The sequence below is a fragment of the Taudactylus pleione genome, unplaced genomic scaffold (assembly GCF_031769625.1).
Source record: "Taudactylus pleione unplaced genomic scaffold, aTauple2 ptg000507l, whole genome shotgun sequence".
Taxonomy (NCBI): domain Eukaryota; kingdom Metazoa; phylum Chordata; class Amphibia; order Anura; family Myobatrachidae; genus Taudactylus; species Taudactylus pleione.
The window spans coordinates 1,483,894-1,501,122 of record NW_028284909.1 but is presented as its reverse complement, the minus strand read 5'-3'; positions in this window follow the sequence as shown (position 1 = coordinate 1,501,122).

Here is a 17,229-nt window from a genome sequence, read left to right as displayed (position 1 = left end):
CGAATAAGTCCAGGAATATACACTTTGGACTTAGCATCAGCGTCCTTAGTATGGAGAGGTTCCTGATTGTAAGGATCCAGAATCTCCCCATCATCAGACATCCCCTCGTCATCCTCATAAGGAGCCGACAGAGACGCCACCGGCCATTTATGCGGCCGCATCACAGACTCCCCTTGCAACACATCCGACAAGTGCTGTACAGAACTCGTCAGGGAGTTAACCCACGCTGGCTCCTGAGAAACCGGGAGCGGGGAAATAGGGAGACTGTGGGGTACCACCAATTGTCGTGGGAAACCCTGCATGGGTGACGACACCACTGACTGCTGGGACAAACCCATCGGTGTAAACACGGGCTGCGGAGCTAACTGTCCCACTAAGGCTGTAAGCGCCTGAGCGAAACAAGCCCAGGGCGGCTCCTGTACCGGTGCTGTAACCGTAAGAGGCCGCGCCATGGACAAACACTGCCGGCAAAGGCCCTCCGCGCTACCCTCCCCCTCCGCTAACGGTACTTTACACGTAGTACACTGTAGCCGGAGGGGAAAATCACTTTCAGACATGATGGCACCACGTATGTGACCTCTCTCACCAATTATATATTAAATAGGCGAGAGACCACCCTGCAGCACCGCACCGCAAGGGCTTAGCAGAAAGAACAGGGACAGTAATAAAGCTGACAGTTTAGAGAAAAGTTACAGGCAGCAGCGCTAGCACAGTCACATACAATGCAAAGAAAATCAATTCCTGCACTAACAGCGCTGATCACTCAACTACGCAGACCCAGGGCCTGGTAGGACACATCGCTGCATACACAGACCTGACCACAGCGGAGGAGAGGTATGCGGGGGGACCCAGACCACGATGCTTCCTTCCAGGCTTCCAGCAGTGTTCACCATGCGTTCAGGAGAAGATGGCCACCGAGGAGCAGAAAGGAGGCTGGCCTGGGGGAGGAGCGCTGCCACAGGACCAGTCGGCAGCGTGCAGAGAGGGCTGTGTGCAGCGGGGGAGGCGCCGGCTGTGAGACAGGGAAGGCGCACTCCCCTGGCATGCATTTAACCCCTGGGACGCCGCAGCGCTACCGCTCTGCTGCGGTCCGCTGTCCCAGGGGGTAGTGGAAAGTGCAGGTTGGTCGCCTGGCTCCACGCTGCAACCAGTCCCCAGGGAGCCCCCTGCCTGGGGACTTAGGACCATGTGACCAGTGGGGACCCACCGCGGGACCCCGCTGCTTACCTTTGTCCCCCCTTGGATCCGGCCATGGTCCGGAACATCTGGGGTCACCGCTAGCTGTGACTCCAGATGCTCACCAGCATCCCCGGATCGGTACCGGCATTCTGGTACCGGCGGGGGTGTAGGGAAGACAGCATGGACGTCAGGTCAGATGTGCAGCCACAGCTGCATTGAAGAAAGCTTCAGGGGCTCTTCTAGCCTCCACTCCGACAGGTGCACCCGACTCCGGCCGGGCACCAAACTAAACAGAGGTGCCTTGGCTCGGGGGCGGGGTATAGGAGGGGGACCCTAGTGCATCCTGGGAGGCTGAAAAGCTTAACTCTATGGTGCCCAGCGACTGACGTCACACCTATACCCCAAGGTATCCTGTGGATACCCTATGGACCCTGAAGTAGAAAAAATTATATATCTGTGATTGTTATTTTAAACCCCCCCAAAAAAAACAAACAAACAAACAAAAAACAAATATGCTTTACTAACAATTTTGACAAATTGAATACTGTATTTATTAAGAGTGGCCCTACAGCTGCTGTGGAACTACACATCCGAGCATGGCCTGCCACAGTATTGCTATTAAGGCATGTAATTACTGTGTAACAGCATGCTGGGATGTGCAGTTCCACGGCAGCAGGAGGGGAGCACAATAAGACAAACACATTTGTTTCATACAACTATTCCTGAGTTTTCAGTTACACTCTTCTATTGCACAATAAGGGTTCTATTTACTACAATCCGCATATTGAATGCGGATTGTAGTATGATATTATCGAGTGAATTCGCATTGCGAATTCAGGCAATATCACAGGGATTTACTATAAATCCCTTGCAGGGACAGAGCTTGTGATAAAGCTCTGTCCCTGCGGATCCCATCCGCACTCTAGTCGCGGTATTTTCGGAAAACATACCGCGACTAAGAGCCCGCGCATGCGCCGACCCACCGTCGCTGCTCCCCCCAACCGCCGCTAAGCCCCACCCCCCGTAATCACGGACCCCCGCGACCCTCCCTCCCCCCCAAAACCGCCCCTCCCTTCATTACACTTACCTGCATCCTCCTGGCCTCCGGTGATCTTCTCCGGGCCTCCCGATCAGGTGATCTCCCATTCTGCACTGGGACCCGATCACCTGATGACCGGGCCGCAGTGCACTGTGGGAGACCAGCTGACCGGAGAGGAGCCATAACCGGAGGCCCGATCACCGGTCCCTGGAATCAGGTAAGTAAAAAAAAATGTTTAAATGTTTTTTTTCTTTTTTTTACAGCAATCGGCTTGAGGTCTGTTTAGACCACATAGCCGATTACTGGTACCGGCTCCCGCCTCTGCTCTCCCCGTTAGAGCAGAGTGGGAACCCGGTAACCGGGGGAGACCCTGGATAACGCCACCTCCAGGAGGTGTTATTATCACAGGGCTTCCCCCGGTATTTTTTTACAATTTATTTTTAGTAACTCTGGTCGGATCACATTTCTCATTACAATTATGGGAAATGCGATCTGCTTACTAAAAATAAGTGATACTTAGGAGTTGGAGTAGAATTTTACTAATTCTACTCCAATTGCCCTGTAATAACTACAGGTGAAACTAAAATAATGTGAAAAGGGTGTGAAAACACCCTTTTTCACTTTATTTTAGTCAAAATAATGTTAATAAATAGAGCCCAATTGTGTTGTTTTTATACAAGGAACATGATGTAAACTTTTAGGGCACTGATATTTATTGGCAAAATGTAAACAAAGCACATTATGGGCTCTATTTATTAACATTATTTTTACTAAAATAAAGTGAAAAAGGGTGTTTTCACACCCTTTTCACATTCTTTTAGTATCACCTATATTTACTAAAGGGCAATTGGAGTACAATTCGTCAAATTATACTCCAAACCCTATTTATCAGATATTTGTAGTAATCAGGTCGCATTTCCCATAATTGTAATGGGAAGTGTGATCTGCCTGGGATTTACTAAAAATATATTGTGAAAAAATACCGGGTGAGGCTCTGTGATAATAACGCCACCTAGAAGTGTCGTTATCCAGGGTCTCCCCCGGTTACCAGACTGCTGCTCTGCTCTGCCTGTTCTCCAGGGACCGGAGAGCATAGCACCGGTGATGTCCTCCTGGGCTCCGGTCAGCTGGTCTCCCATCCTGCACTGTGACCCGGTCAGCTGGTCTCCCATCCTGCACTGTGACCCGGTCAGCTGGTCTCCCATCCTGCACTGTGACCCGGTCAGCTGGTCTCCCATCCTGCACTGTGACCCGGTCAGCTGGTCTCCCATCCTGCACTGTGACCCGGTCAGCTGGTCTCCCATCCTGCACTGTGACCCGGTCAGCTGGTCTCCCATCCTGCACTGTGACCCGATCAGCTGCTGCAAGGGATTTTGAATAAATCCCTGAGATATTGCCTGAATTCGCAATGCGAATTCTGTGGGTAATATCACACTACAACCGCATTTTAAATGCGTATTGTAGTAAATAGGGCCCTATGAAACACTTTACACTACAGTTAAATGTCATTGCATTCATGCCTCAGAAACAAAATTGCATTGAGCGAATATATACACATTTATACTGGACTGTGCAATCACTCAATGCAATGCACCTGCTACTTAATTGTGTGTATGCATCGACAACCATCAAAATCAGATGCACAATATTGGTTGACCTAACCCTCCCGCAGACTTTGTTACATCTCCTGCACGCAGTGACAGCTCAGGCTGCATAGAGTTTCTCAATGCCTAATTTATGCATGTCTCTTCAACGGCGTTGAAATGCACTGACACAGCTGCGTTCGCACGACCACACGCCGTCACCACCCACAAATAGTACTACCTGTCAATCACTGGGTGATAGGTCAACAGCCTGTCTGTGCTCGCATTGCCTTTCAAAGAACCTGGTTCTCGCACATGCACTGTGTCTTATATGCATGCGCAGAGCGCAAACATCGGCCGAGTGCGTGTGAACGCAGCATTGCATTGCTTGCTGAATCAGGCCCACTGTTCACTGTTGTTTTCACACAAAATATAGTGACAGTGCCTCTGCGCATGCTATAAACTGCGCCCGCCCTTCCTCAAACCATGCGGGTGCCACCCCCGTGACCCAACTTGGCCACCCTCCCCTCTCCTCCAACTGACACTTACCTGGGTGATCAGTGAGCTCTCTCCTCCAGTCAGCTGGTCACCTGGGCTCCTAGTCTGTGACCCTGGTCAGCTGTGCTGTAAACTAAGATGCCGGTTTATAGCACAGCTGACCAGGTCACAGTGTAGGAGCCCCGGTGACCAGCTGACCAGAGGAGAGAGCTCATAGATCAGAGGACCCCCGGCTGCAGGTAAGTGTCTGAGGTATTTTTTTCAACACTATTATTTTTAACAGTAATCAGCTTGTGGTCTATTTATACCAGAAAGCTGATCACAGGGGGCCGGCCCCCGGCTCTGTTCTGCCTGTCAGAGGGAACCAGGGGGAACCCAGCTTAACACCAGATGGCAATGTTATAGCAGATCTCCAACCCGGTATTTTTTCACAATTCCCCCTTAGTAAATTTCAGCTAGATTGCATTTCCCATTGCAAGTATGGGGAATGCGATTTGCTTGCTAAATAAACAAGAAAGAAAGGGCTTGGAATAGTTTTTAATGAAAACTACTCTAATTGCTCTTTAATACAGTTCAATGAAACTAAATAATGTGAAAAGGGTGTGAAAACACCTTATTTCACATTATTTTACTAAAAAAAAAATAGAGCCGATAGAGGGCCTGATTCAGCAAGAATCGCAATTGCAAACCTACACGCAGGCTATAGATATATCATATACACACGCAGGCAGCTTTGCAATTGTGATCCTTACTATTATGCAAATGCAACTGGAGGTGTTTGACACCCGCTGCTGCATTGCGATCCCAGGACTGTGACGGAGGTTGCAGGCTGGCCCCGACGGTGGACAGTGCTGGGTGGACGGCCAGCTGAGTAAGCCTCAGCTTACTCAGGCTTGCCAGCTTGCGAGCCCAGCAGACTGTGTATGTTCACGCAGTCCCTGGGCTGACCACTCCCGGAAAATGGGGCAGACAAGCCCCATTTCTGCTCCCGCACCGCCCCTTAAATGCCTCTGCCTGTCAATCAGGCAGAGGCAGTCAAGGGCTTGCGTGCATCTTAGCAGGATCCATTCTGAAAACTTGCAGAATGGGTTCTGCGCACGTGCAAATTCCAGATAATTGCGAATCTGCTTTAAGCGTGACTGCTAAATCAGGCCCAGAGTCACTTTAACAGATGATCTAAATCTAAATAAACAGGTTTATCCTCGGAAAATCCACAAAAGATGAACTATATCCCTCATGTAATTAATAAACTGGGGAGAGGCCAAAAGCTCAAACATAATTTGAGAACAGATACTAATGAGTTTATTCCATGCATAGAGAAGAGGGTGGTTCTGTTGCCCATAACAAACTATTGTATCTACGCCCTATCAACACACCATGACACTTAGAGGGTGCACAGCTTCTTTAGAAGGCCTAGTATTCACAGCAGGGTGTGGCTACAACCCACACATGGGGCTGACCAGAGCTGGGTTAAGACACTTAAAACAGGGGGACCTCAAGTGGCGTATCGGTCATGGGTGCACACGGGTCCATCTAGGACTAACCACTGTGCCTTCTGCATGGTGCATGGTGTGCCAGCTTCCAATGCTTTCATGGAGTCTTCGGGGCATATTCAATTGTGTGCAAGAATAGCAAAAAAAACCATACCTGCGAGGTTTTTCCTGCAGGTGCGTTTCTTTTGCTATTCTATTAGGTGCGTGGTTTTTTAAAAAACACACGCCGGGAGTTTTTTTTTCACGCACCTCCTGAGCAAGCGTGATTTTTCCTAAAATCGATGATTTAAGGAAAAATCACCGGGACTTGCTCTGACACCCCCACGGCACCCCCCCTGAGGACTAATTAAGCAATTGGAAGTATCCAATTAGCTTAATTAGTCCTTAATTACTCACCTTCCGAACCGCTGTCTTCTGCATCTTCTTCTGCATCCAGCGCCGGGAGCCGGCTCTTCTGCAGCAGGGTGAGTATGTCAGTGTGTGTGCTATATGTCAGTGTGTGTGGTGTATGTAAGTGTGTATGAGTGAGTGAATGTGTGTGATCCCCGAAGCAGTGTGTGTGCTCCTCCCGGAATGGGCGCTGGGAGAACTACATCTCCCAGCAGCCTTTACTCCTCCTATCAGCCCCCGGGACTCCCAGCAGCCCCCTCTCCAGTAAGAAGAGAGAGGGGAAGCCACTGGGAGCCGCGGAGACCCCCTGCCAGGTAGGTGTTTTTTTTTTGTTTTTTTTTTATAATTTTACGCAGCACCGGGTTTTCAGAGTTGAAAACCCCGCGACCACTACTTTATTAATTGAATACCACGGGTATCGGGAGTGTGCATACCAGCGGTATTCCGGAATTGGTCGCCCAATTGGATATGTCCCTTAGTCTTGTTAGTGATGTATTCAGAAAGATGGCACCGCACAGGAGCTAGTATTGACGTTGGCACTGTGCCAGAGTCTCTGCGCTCTTCTGTGGAGTAATCAGCGAGGCACAGGAGCTGAAGTGGGTGGAGTCTTAGAGGGAGGGGGCAGAGCCTTAAGAGGGGAAGGAGAAGGGAGAAAAAGATAACAGTATATCGATGGATGTTGGTTCCAGGGGAGGAAGCAGCCATCATGCCGAGACTGAGGAAAGGGGACCGGTGACAAGTACAGGGGTGTTGGCCATGGCTTATGCAAACTGTGGCTGCCACCAGTGTTCAGTAACATAAGAACAACAGTGACATCCTTATTATTGTGCTGGGAGCCCCAGTGCCATCCCCTCAGGTGCTGGTTCCCTAGGCAGCTGCCTAATGGTAGTGCTGGCCCTGCACACAGTCCATATTAATGCTAATTCAGTCTGTGTAGTTACCAGGAACCAGTACCTCTTTGATGTTACTTGTTACTGGTAAATTAACTGTCTTCTCATGAATATACAGTGGTTAGCTCTACTGCCTCACAGTGGGCTCTATATGTGTATGTGTGTGTGTGGTTTATATGTTCTCCGTATGTTTGTGTAGTTTCCTCCAGGTGCCTCGTCTTCCTCCCATAGTCCAAAAACCTACTATATATTAGTGTGTTTGTTGGGTGGGAAATGTAGACTGTACGATCCCCAGGGCTTAAGCACGTCTTGCTTAAGGGAAAGGCATCTTGCTAAGGGTGAAGACCTCAAGTTCCAAAGGTCTTATCATCTCTCTACTTGTGCTGACCTAACATAACCTTATGAAAATACAGTAAAATAAGGATACACTAAAATTCAATTGTGAAATGTAATGAATTGAAACCACTAATATCACCAATGATGTTTTTTTTAATTGGTAAGATGTTATTTTGATAAGTGGCCGATGGTGTTAGTGGACAATGCAGCAAGGTGACAGCCTCGGCCCAAGCGGATCTTTTCATCACCTTCTAGGGGCACATTCCAGATGGATGACAGAACGTGCGCTACAACGAGCTGTAGTCTTGATCTAAAGGGAGTTCAATTAAAGTTTCAGATCATCAATTCATAGGAAGAATTAATCATTTATGTTTTAACAATAGTGAGAATACGCTAAAAATAAGCAATGTCAGGGAAATTGTACCCAGAATACAATTCCCCAAAGATTCTTCCGGAAAAAAAAATTGAATTACAAACTTTAAGCAATCAGAGTTATAGGGGTCTATTTACTAAGCAGTGTTAGGAGACACAATGAAAAGTGATAAGTCTGTGATAAGGTGCCAGCCAATCAGCTCCCAAGTGCCATCTCACAGGCTGTTTGAAAAATGACAGTTGGGAGCTGATTGGCTGGCACCTTATCACAGACTTATCACTTTTCACTCTACCTCCTAACACTGCTTAGTAAAAAAAAAAGTGTTTTATTTGTTGTTGTTTTTTAACCCCAACTCTTAATCCAATGGGACGGTATTATACAGTATAAGGAATCCACAGGAAAATATTTTTAATTTGTCATCCAATCCTACACTAGCCACTAGACACAAATGATGGCTATACACTAGCCACTATACACTAATGATGGCTACACACTAGCCATCAGATTATGGAACTACTTTGTACAACAGATACATAATTGAGTATCTGCTTTATATATGCTAGCCACCAGATTGGGGTTGCTTAGTATACAGGTCACCAGATTGTATTCCTTATACCTGCAGATCATCTCCACCTTGGGATAACTTGTTTGAACACAGGATTTTTTTTTCCAAATTGAGAACATATTTTTTGCTTTGCTGAGATGACAAGAGAACAGGACTGAGGACTAGTGAGCTCAACACTACATCTGCAGGTTCTCATGAGTGTTTGGGACACTGGACCTCATTGAGAGTCGGTCGTTGCGGCCGCTCGGACGTACGCAACCGATGTTCGCTAAACTGCGCATGCATAAAATTCGCAATGTGCATGCGCAAACTAGCTGTTACGATCAGAAATTCTCTCCTTGAACACAGCCAGGTCGTTAGTTTGAGCCGTTTGTGGGTGGTAACAGTGGAAGGTGCTTGTGAACGGGGGAATGGAGATCCGAACGCAGGCGTGCCTGACTATGCAAACGGCGTTTTATGGGAGTGCATAATTAACTAAGTAGTGTCATGGCACATGTGACATGGGAGGTTTTTACACTGACTTGATTGTAGTGCTTAAGAGAGGGTATGGTCAACCGTAAGCTCTACGACCAGCTCCAATGGTTCCCGATGGTCTCGATTTAATCCTTATATGCCCGGAGATGACGTGTATTGCGAACGAGAAGGGGGCGTGTTTTTAGTCTTATGGCCGCATCCTCCCCTCGCTCTTCCAGCTGATGATCCCATCTTAACTACGCAACTTGCGAGCGCTTCATTTTCATATCTGGCCCCTTTTCCCTTACGACCGAGCGGCCGCCACGACCGACTCTGAATGAGGTCCACTATCCCTAATAGACCTTGATCTATAAAACTGTCTCTTAAACCCCAATGTGGATACTCATTTACATAATATATAACTACACCTGCATGTACTGAAGAATTTTTATTCATACACTAAGATCTCCCTTTATATATATATATATATATATATATATATATACACATAAACATAAACAAATATATACTGTATATACTCCTATTTATATACACACACATATTTTTATTAAAATGTAGGGGTGCACTCACCAGGCTTAAGGTTATTTATTCCATCACATCAAAAATATGTTCACCAACGTTTTGGTCCTCACAGGACCTTTGTCAAGGTATCTTGACAAAGGTCCTGTGAATACAGAAACGTCGGTGAATATATTTTTGATGTGATGGAATAAATAACCTTGGAAACTTCCTTGATTGAAAGCCTGGTGAGTGCACCCCTACATTTTACTATACAGCTTTGGAATATGGATTTTTTCCTACACCAATGTCTTGTGTAGCACCCCAGCAGGATGGGTATCTTTAAGTGAGTGCGGGCAATGAGGACATTTTATATATGCCGGTGTTGGCACAGAAACGTTGCCATTTGTGATATCGCATTAAATTTATTCATTTTCAAGTACCCTGAGTGCCGCGACTTCATGCCTATACCTACCTCCTCCTCACAGGCACCGGGCCAAGCTAATTGATACCAGGGAGAGCCGGACCTATGGTGACTATATATATTATACATATATTTATATATATATATGCAATACATATGCTAATGTAGTTAGAGTTATGGAGAAGTTAAGATCCGAAATATATATATATATGACTGAAATTTTTAAATTAAAGGGCCGTGTCTGGGCATCATGCAGCCAGTGAGAGCTGTGAGGGGCGTGGGGCCTCCCTTCAACTCTCGCTGCAGAGAGTTTTATCAGTGAGGCATGTGGGAGACTAAACTGTTTGGGAGTGGACCTGAAATCTATATTTATTTTTCTTTTTTTATATCGTAGGTCTGTTTTTTTTCTTTTACCAGAAAGGATTCCATCCTGCCTAGTATTCACCAGAATTAATTATTTTTAGTAAATTAGTCAAAAAGAAAGAGGGTCCTGCTCGTGAAAGCTTATATTCAAAAAGGAAAAATTTAAGTGGTGGCACAAGGAGGTGACATGAAGGAGGGTAAGTATATAGGGAGGAGGTAGGAAGGGTAACAAGGGCAGTATTAATTATATAGAAATAAATTAGCATATTTTACTACAAGGATGGCTTAATTCTGAATGACTAGATATATTATATATTATTGGAATGTATCCATTTTTACAGATTTATCTGGAGGATCTTTATGCTTATGTTCACATTTCTTAGTTTTATTATTTTTATTTAATTTACAATTATAATGAACTATGGGCCTGATTCAGACCCTCTCTTTCGCAAGTCGGTCGATGGTGGCCCAGTGCGCACGCGTGGCGGGCACAATGCACGTGCGCGAGCCCCCGGAGGGAGTGAGACCTTCACTCGCTCCGGAGCTCGCAGCATAACAGGGCGGCTGTCGATGTTGATCGACAGGTCGCCCCGTTTTGTAGGCGGGTGGGGGGGTGGCTGAACAAATGGAGGCATTCCATTCCTGAAGGAACGCCTGCCGTTTGTGGGTGGCCCTACTGACATCACTCGTGATGTCAGTAGTGAACTTCCGGCTCTATTAGAGCTAGAAGTCCACTTGGCATTGCGAGTGCTGAGACCCTACCACAAGGGTCTCCTCGCAATGCCGATGGTCGCGATAATCACGACCATCGCCAGGCCGCTTGCACGAGCTGTGCGAGCGGCCTGGAGGCCGGAATGTTAAAAAATATGGACGCCCTGATTCAGAGTGAGCGCACGCAAATAGCATGAGCCTCTGAATCAGGCCCTATGTTCCTGCAAGGTCATTTCCATTACAAGAAACTTTTTTCCTTTCTCCAAATTGTGTGTTCTATAGAGGGTTCCTGACCTCAAGGATGTTAGAGCTGTCGAGCTCCCCTGTACTCAATTCCTCGCCTTTTGATTGCCCTGTATGGTAATAATGCCAAGCCGTCTTTTTTTTTTTTTTTTTTTTTTTATGCTGGTTGTGACTAATGGCACTTGTTGTTTATATCATTCTATCTTGTGCCTGTACCCCCCACCCGTGTTGTTTACCTTTTCCCCTTTTTTTTATACCCATGTTCTTTTTTCTGAAAAACCAATAATGACTACGATTAAAAAAAAATAAATGACATTTTTATGGCAAAGGGATATATAAATACTAGGACATTAGGAAAAAATAAGTAGCCACAATAACACTGAAAGCACTTACCTCAGGTACTGCCAGGTGTTCTCTTGGCATAGGGACCACGGGGGGCAATTTATGCAGCGCACCCCTAAAAAGAGAAAACAGACACCATTGTACCTAAATGACTCCATGAGAACATCAATTATATAACCTTCCTAGGCTGATTCACTTCTGTGGTACATTGTCCTTATCATTTTATACTCATCAGTTATTCTATATTATTATACAGAAAAAAAATACGACAGTGACATTTTAAGTAAAATTTAATATGCTGTATGTTACTGAGATGCAAAAATAGGTAAGATTAGTATATGAATGGGATCCATAACTATATATAATGGTATATGATTAACATTTAAATAGCAGTAGCTAAAATATTCTATTCATATCTATAAATTACACTATTTGTCATTATGTTAAATTTCTATCCATAAATCACATTGTTACATATTGTTCATGTGATATCTGCACAAAGTACGTACATGCATCTCATAAGCACAATGTCCCTGGAACTAAGCCTGTTGTCCTTCCAGTCCGGTCCTATGGAAAAGAATACAGAAATAGTATAGTTATTATTGTGTCTGGTATATGTTTTGCTTCAATTATTGAATGGATTATAGTTTTTAAATATAAACTACTATTAGTTCCTTTTGTTCCCAGGTCAGTCACTTCCTTTGCCTAATCTGCAATCTAGTCCTGTGCAACAGACACTATTCCATTACAGCATACCCCAAGGCAGACTTTTTTTTTTTTTACTTTTTTGAAAATATATTTTCTATTAACCACTTAACCACTGAAGGTTTTTATTTTTATGGTCATAAAATGTACCATAGATAAAATATTGTACAACTGTAAAAACCAGCATATATACACACCTCCCAACCATCCAAGCATGGTAACTTTTGGCGCAACTACAATTTGTATCGCTGCGATAAGCCGTGATGCAGATTGTTAGTCCACGACTATGATAAACAGAACCCTCTAACTTTTAATTGCATGGTGCAAGAATACCTGGAGGACGAGTCTCAGCTGAGCATTGATTTTTCTTCCACCCTCAGGGATCTTGTGGGCCAGACTCAGATGGTGCGCCATCACCTGCAGGAGGAAGGGTGGACAGCAGAGAGTCACTGACACTGGCACACTCAGAGTACACAGGGAGATAGGGGAATATGGAGTGGTAACAAGAATGACCAGGATACAATGGTGGAGTATTCCCCAGAGGTGGAACAAAGAGTATATAATGATAAAGTTTAAGCAATCACAGTTTCACACCCTGCACCCATATGCTTTAATACTTACCCCTCCTAAGTCCCACGTCAGGCTGTAGTGCTGGACAAAACACCCCCTCCTCTCTCTCTCTGGTATTTTATGCATGCACATTAGGGGAATCACGGACGCAAAATTTTACCAGTGGCCTGCGCACATTCTAGTGCCCGGAGTAGGCAGGTGCAGCACTGAGTGCTGCTGGCCGCCGGAGAGAGAGGAGGGGGCCCGGACAATGCCCCTGCTGAAAGCACTTACCTCAGGTACTGCCAGGTGTTTTCTTGGCATAGGAACCACGGCCTCAGGTACTGCTAGGTATTTTCTAGGCATAGGAGCCACGGCCTCAGGTACTACCAGGTGTTTTCTTGGCATAGGAACCACGGTCTCAGGTACTGCCAGGTGTTTTCTTGGCTTAGGGACCACAACCTCAGGAACTGCCAGGAGTCTCAGCTGAACATTGATTTTTCTGGCGCCCTCAGGGATCTTGTGGGCCAGACTCAGATGGTGCGCCTTCACCTGCAGGAAGAAGGGTGGACAGCAGAGAGTCACTGACACTGGCACACAGGGAGACAAGAGACTACACAGTAGTGCTGCTCCCTACCTTTGGAACTCTCTCCCTCTCACTATCAGCCTCTCCACCTCACTACATATCTTCAAACGGGCTCTCAAGACCCACTACTTCATCAAGGCCTTCCAGCTCTCATCCTAACCAACATAATACTCTCTCCTCATTATCTTCCCCTTCTGTGTCACGCCTGTCTGTCTGCCCCTCCCCTTTAGAATGTAAGCTCTCATGAGCAGGGACCTCTTCCCTCATGTGCTTCTCCTTACACTTTCTTCTACTCCTTACTCCTCATAAGGGCACCTAACACGTCTCTGCCAACTCCCTGCTGCTTATTGTGTTTTAATCACTATTGCAGCAATGTATATAATGTCCTTCACTGTACTGTAATTTACTTGGTTTTTTTTGTTCACTTATTAGTTTTATGTACTATGTAAGGCGCTGCGGAACACTTGTGGCACCATATAAATAAAGGATAATAATAATAATATTAAAAATAAAAAATAATAGTAACAAGAATGACCAGGATACAGTGGTGGAGTATTCCCCAAAAAGATGGAACAAAGAGTATATAATGATAAATAATCACAGTTTCACACCCTGCACCCATATGCTTTAATACTTATCCCTCCGAAGTCTCGCATCAGGCTGTAGTTCTGGACAAAACACCGGAAAAATGGTCACAATGGCTATTTTTCTGGCATTTTACATATACGCACTAGGGGAATCATGGAGAAAATGGTGGGCACAACGTTTTTCTGGTGACCTGTGCACACTCTAGTGCCCAGGGTCTACAGATGCAGCACTCAACACTGCTGGCCACTGGAGAGCGAGGAGGGGGCCCAGACAGAGATTACAAACAGGCCCCCTTCTCTCTAAAAAAGCCCATCCTGAAAGCACTTACCTCATGTACTGCCTGGTGTTTTCTAGGCATAGGAACCATGGCCTCGGGTACTGCCAGGTGTATTCTTGGCTTAGGGACCACAACCTCAGGTACTGCCAGGAGACTCAGCTGAACATTGATTTTCCTGGTGTCCTCAGGGATCTTGTGGGCCAGACTCACATGGTGCGCCATCACCTGCAGGAAGAAGGGTGGACAGCATAGAGTCACTGACACTGGCACCCTTAGAGTACTCAGAGAGACCAGAGAATATTGAGTAGTAACAAGAGTGACCAGGATACAACAATGGTGGAGTATTCCCCAAAGAGGTGGAGCAAAGAGTATATAATGATAAAGCTTACACAATCAAATTTTTATATTTATTTATGTAAAACCATAATATTATATATATAAATTTATTTATTTTTTATTTAAAAAAAACTCCCCAATCCCTAGTACAAATATTTTTCTTGGAAATGTTATTAAAATGTATATGCTGAGAATGTTTAAGAAGGGAGGTATCAAGCCTCGGAGAGAGATAAAGTACCAACCAATGAGCTTCTAACTGTCATGTTACAGGCTATGTTTGCAATTTTTAGAATTTGATTGGTTGGTACTTTATCTCTCTCCTAATTATGTCTCCAAGGTTTGATACATCTCCCCCTACTGTATGTCTGGCATGAAGATGGTAAGAATATGGGGAGAAGGTGGGAAGGGTAACTAATCTCATATCCTCAAGGGCAGTATAGATTAAAAATAAATAAATGGTGATATTTTATTACAAGAATAGCTTTATTCTAAAATACTACAGTAAATGACTAGATATGATATATATATATACATATATATATATATATATATATATATAATTGAAATATATCTGTTTTACTAAGTTTTATCTGGAGGTTTTTCATGCCTTTGTTCACATTTCTTAGTTATATATATATATATGCAGCTTGTCTTATGGACCTGTCCCCTACCAATTATCTTTATTTCATTTACAATTATAATGGACTATGTTTCTGCAAGGCCATTTGTACTACAAGAAACCTATTTTCCTTTCTCCATATTGTGTAGAAATTGTGACACTTGAGGAGTAATATAAGATGCAAATGTCAGTGTAATAAGCATTACATTGTATGACAAAGAGATCTATAAATACTAGGACATAAGGAAAGTGTAAGTAGCCACAATAACACTGAAAGCACTTACCTCAGGTACTGCCAGGTGCTTTCTTGGCTTATGGACCACGGCCTCAGGTACTGCCAGGTTTTTTATTGGCATAGGGACCACGGCCTCAGGTACTGCCAGGTGTTTTCTTGGCATAGAGACCACGTCCTCAGGTACTGCCAGGTGTTTTCTTGTCATAGGGACCTTGGCCTCAGGTACTGCCAGGTGTTTTCTTGTCATAGGGACCTTGGCCTCAGGTACTGCCGGGTGTTTTCTTTGCATCTGGACCACGGCCTCAGGTACTGCCAGGTGTTTTATTGGCATAGAGACCATGACCTCCGGTACTGCCAGGTGTTCTCTTAGCATAGGGACCATGACCTCAGGTATTACCAGGTGTTCTCTTGGCATAGGGACCATGACCTCCGGTACTGCCAGGTGTTCTCTTGGCATAGGGACCACATCCTCCAGGACTGCCAGGTATTCTCTTGGCATAGGGACCACAACCTCAGGTACTGCCAGGTGTACTCTTGGCATAGGGACCACGGGGGACAATTTATGCAGCGAAGCCCTAAAAAGAGAAAACAGACACATTTGCACCTAAAGGACTCCATGAGATTGTAGCAATAGATAAGGTTAATACAATATAATAATGTACCCATCGCTAGACATTATGGTGTGTAATATGGTTAACATTTGAATAATGATAGCTAAAAAAAATACTTCATAATAATCTATTCTTATCTATAAATGACATTAAATTTCATTATTTTACATTTATATCCATAAATCACATTGTTACATATTGTTCATGTAATATCTCCACAAAGTACGTACACAGACCGTCTCTTAGGACCAGTGTTACTGGAGCTGGAGGTTTTGTCCTTATGGTCCTTATGGGCTGGCTCTATGGAAATGAATACAGAAATAGTACAGTTACAACTATGTCTGGTATATGTTTTGCTTCAGTTAGTCAATGGATTATAGTTTAGAAGTATAAACCCCTATTTGTTCCTATTGAAACTGAGTCAGTCGCTTCCTTTGCCTAATCTGTAACTGTAAAGACCAGCATATGTACATATCTCCCAACCATCCCAGCACTGTAAATTGTGGCACAACTACAATTTGTATTGCTGAGATAAGAGGTGATGCAGATTGTTAGAGCACAACTATGATAAACAGACCCCTCGATCTTTTCATTAAATGATAAACAGAACCCTCAATCTTTTCATTAAAAAAACAAGAATACCTGGAGGACGAGGGTCTTTCAGCTGCACTTTATCTTTTCTTGCAGCCTCAGGGATTTTGTGGGGGACACAAACACGGTTCCTCTCCACCTGCAGGAGGAAGGGTAAACAGTAGAGAGTTAGTTACTGGGCACTGACACACTCAGAGAAAGCAGGGAGACAAGAGATTATGGATGGGTAACCTACGTGTCCTCACACAGACATGTAATACCACAGATGTAGCTTTTATCACTGATTGAGCCTGTAGTATATCTTTTTAACATATTTTAATTGGCAGCTGAATTTCTAATAGAAGGTAAAAGATCACATCCCAACCAATCTTCTAATAAAACTGATTTTGAATGTTCCTAATGTTTGTTATATTTAATAATAAATCCCTTGTTCCACCATAGTTATACCCAGTAATATAGATAAATATGCCGTTACCCCTTGGGGGCTGCTCACCAGTGTTTTGATGTACTTGGCCTTGCTCCCATAGGTGAGTGTGCTGCGAGAGTCTTCATAGGCAGCATCCGCAGGGCTGATGTGTGTGATCATCACCATTCTGCTCCTGCCACTCAGTGCACCCTGTGATAGATAAAGCTCTGGTTAGAGGGGAGATCACTGAGGAATCCTTACACAGTGTAATGAGCAGTTTAAAGATCTACTATTATTTTATACTGTGAGAAACAAATGATTGCAC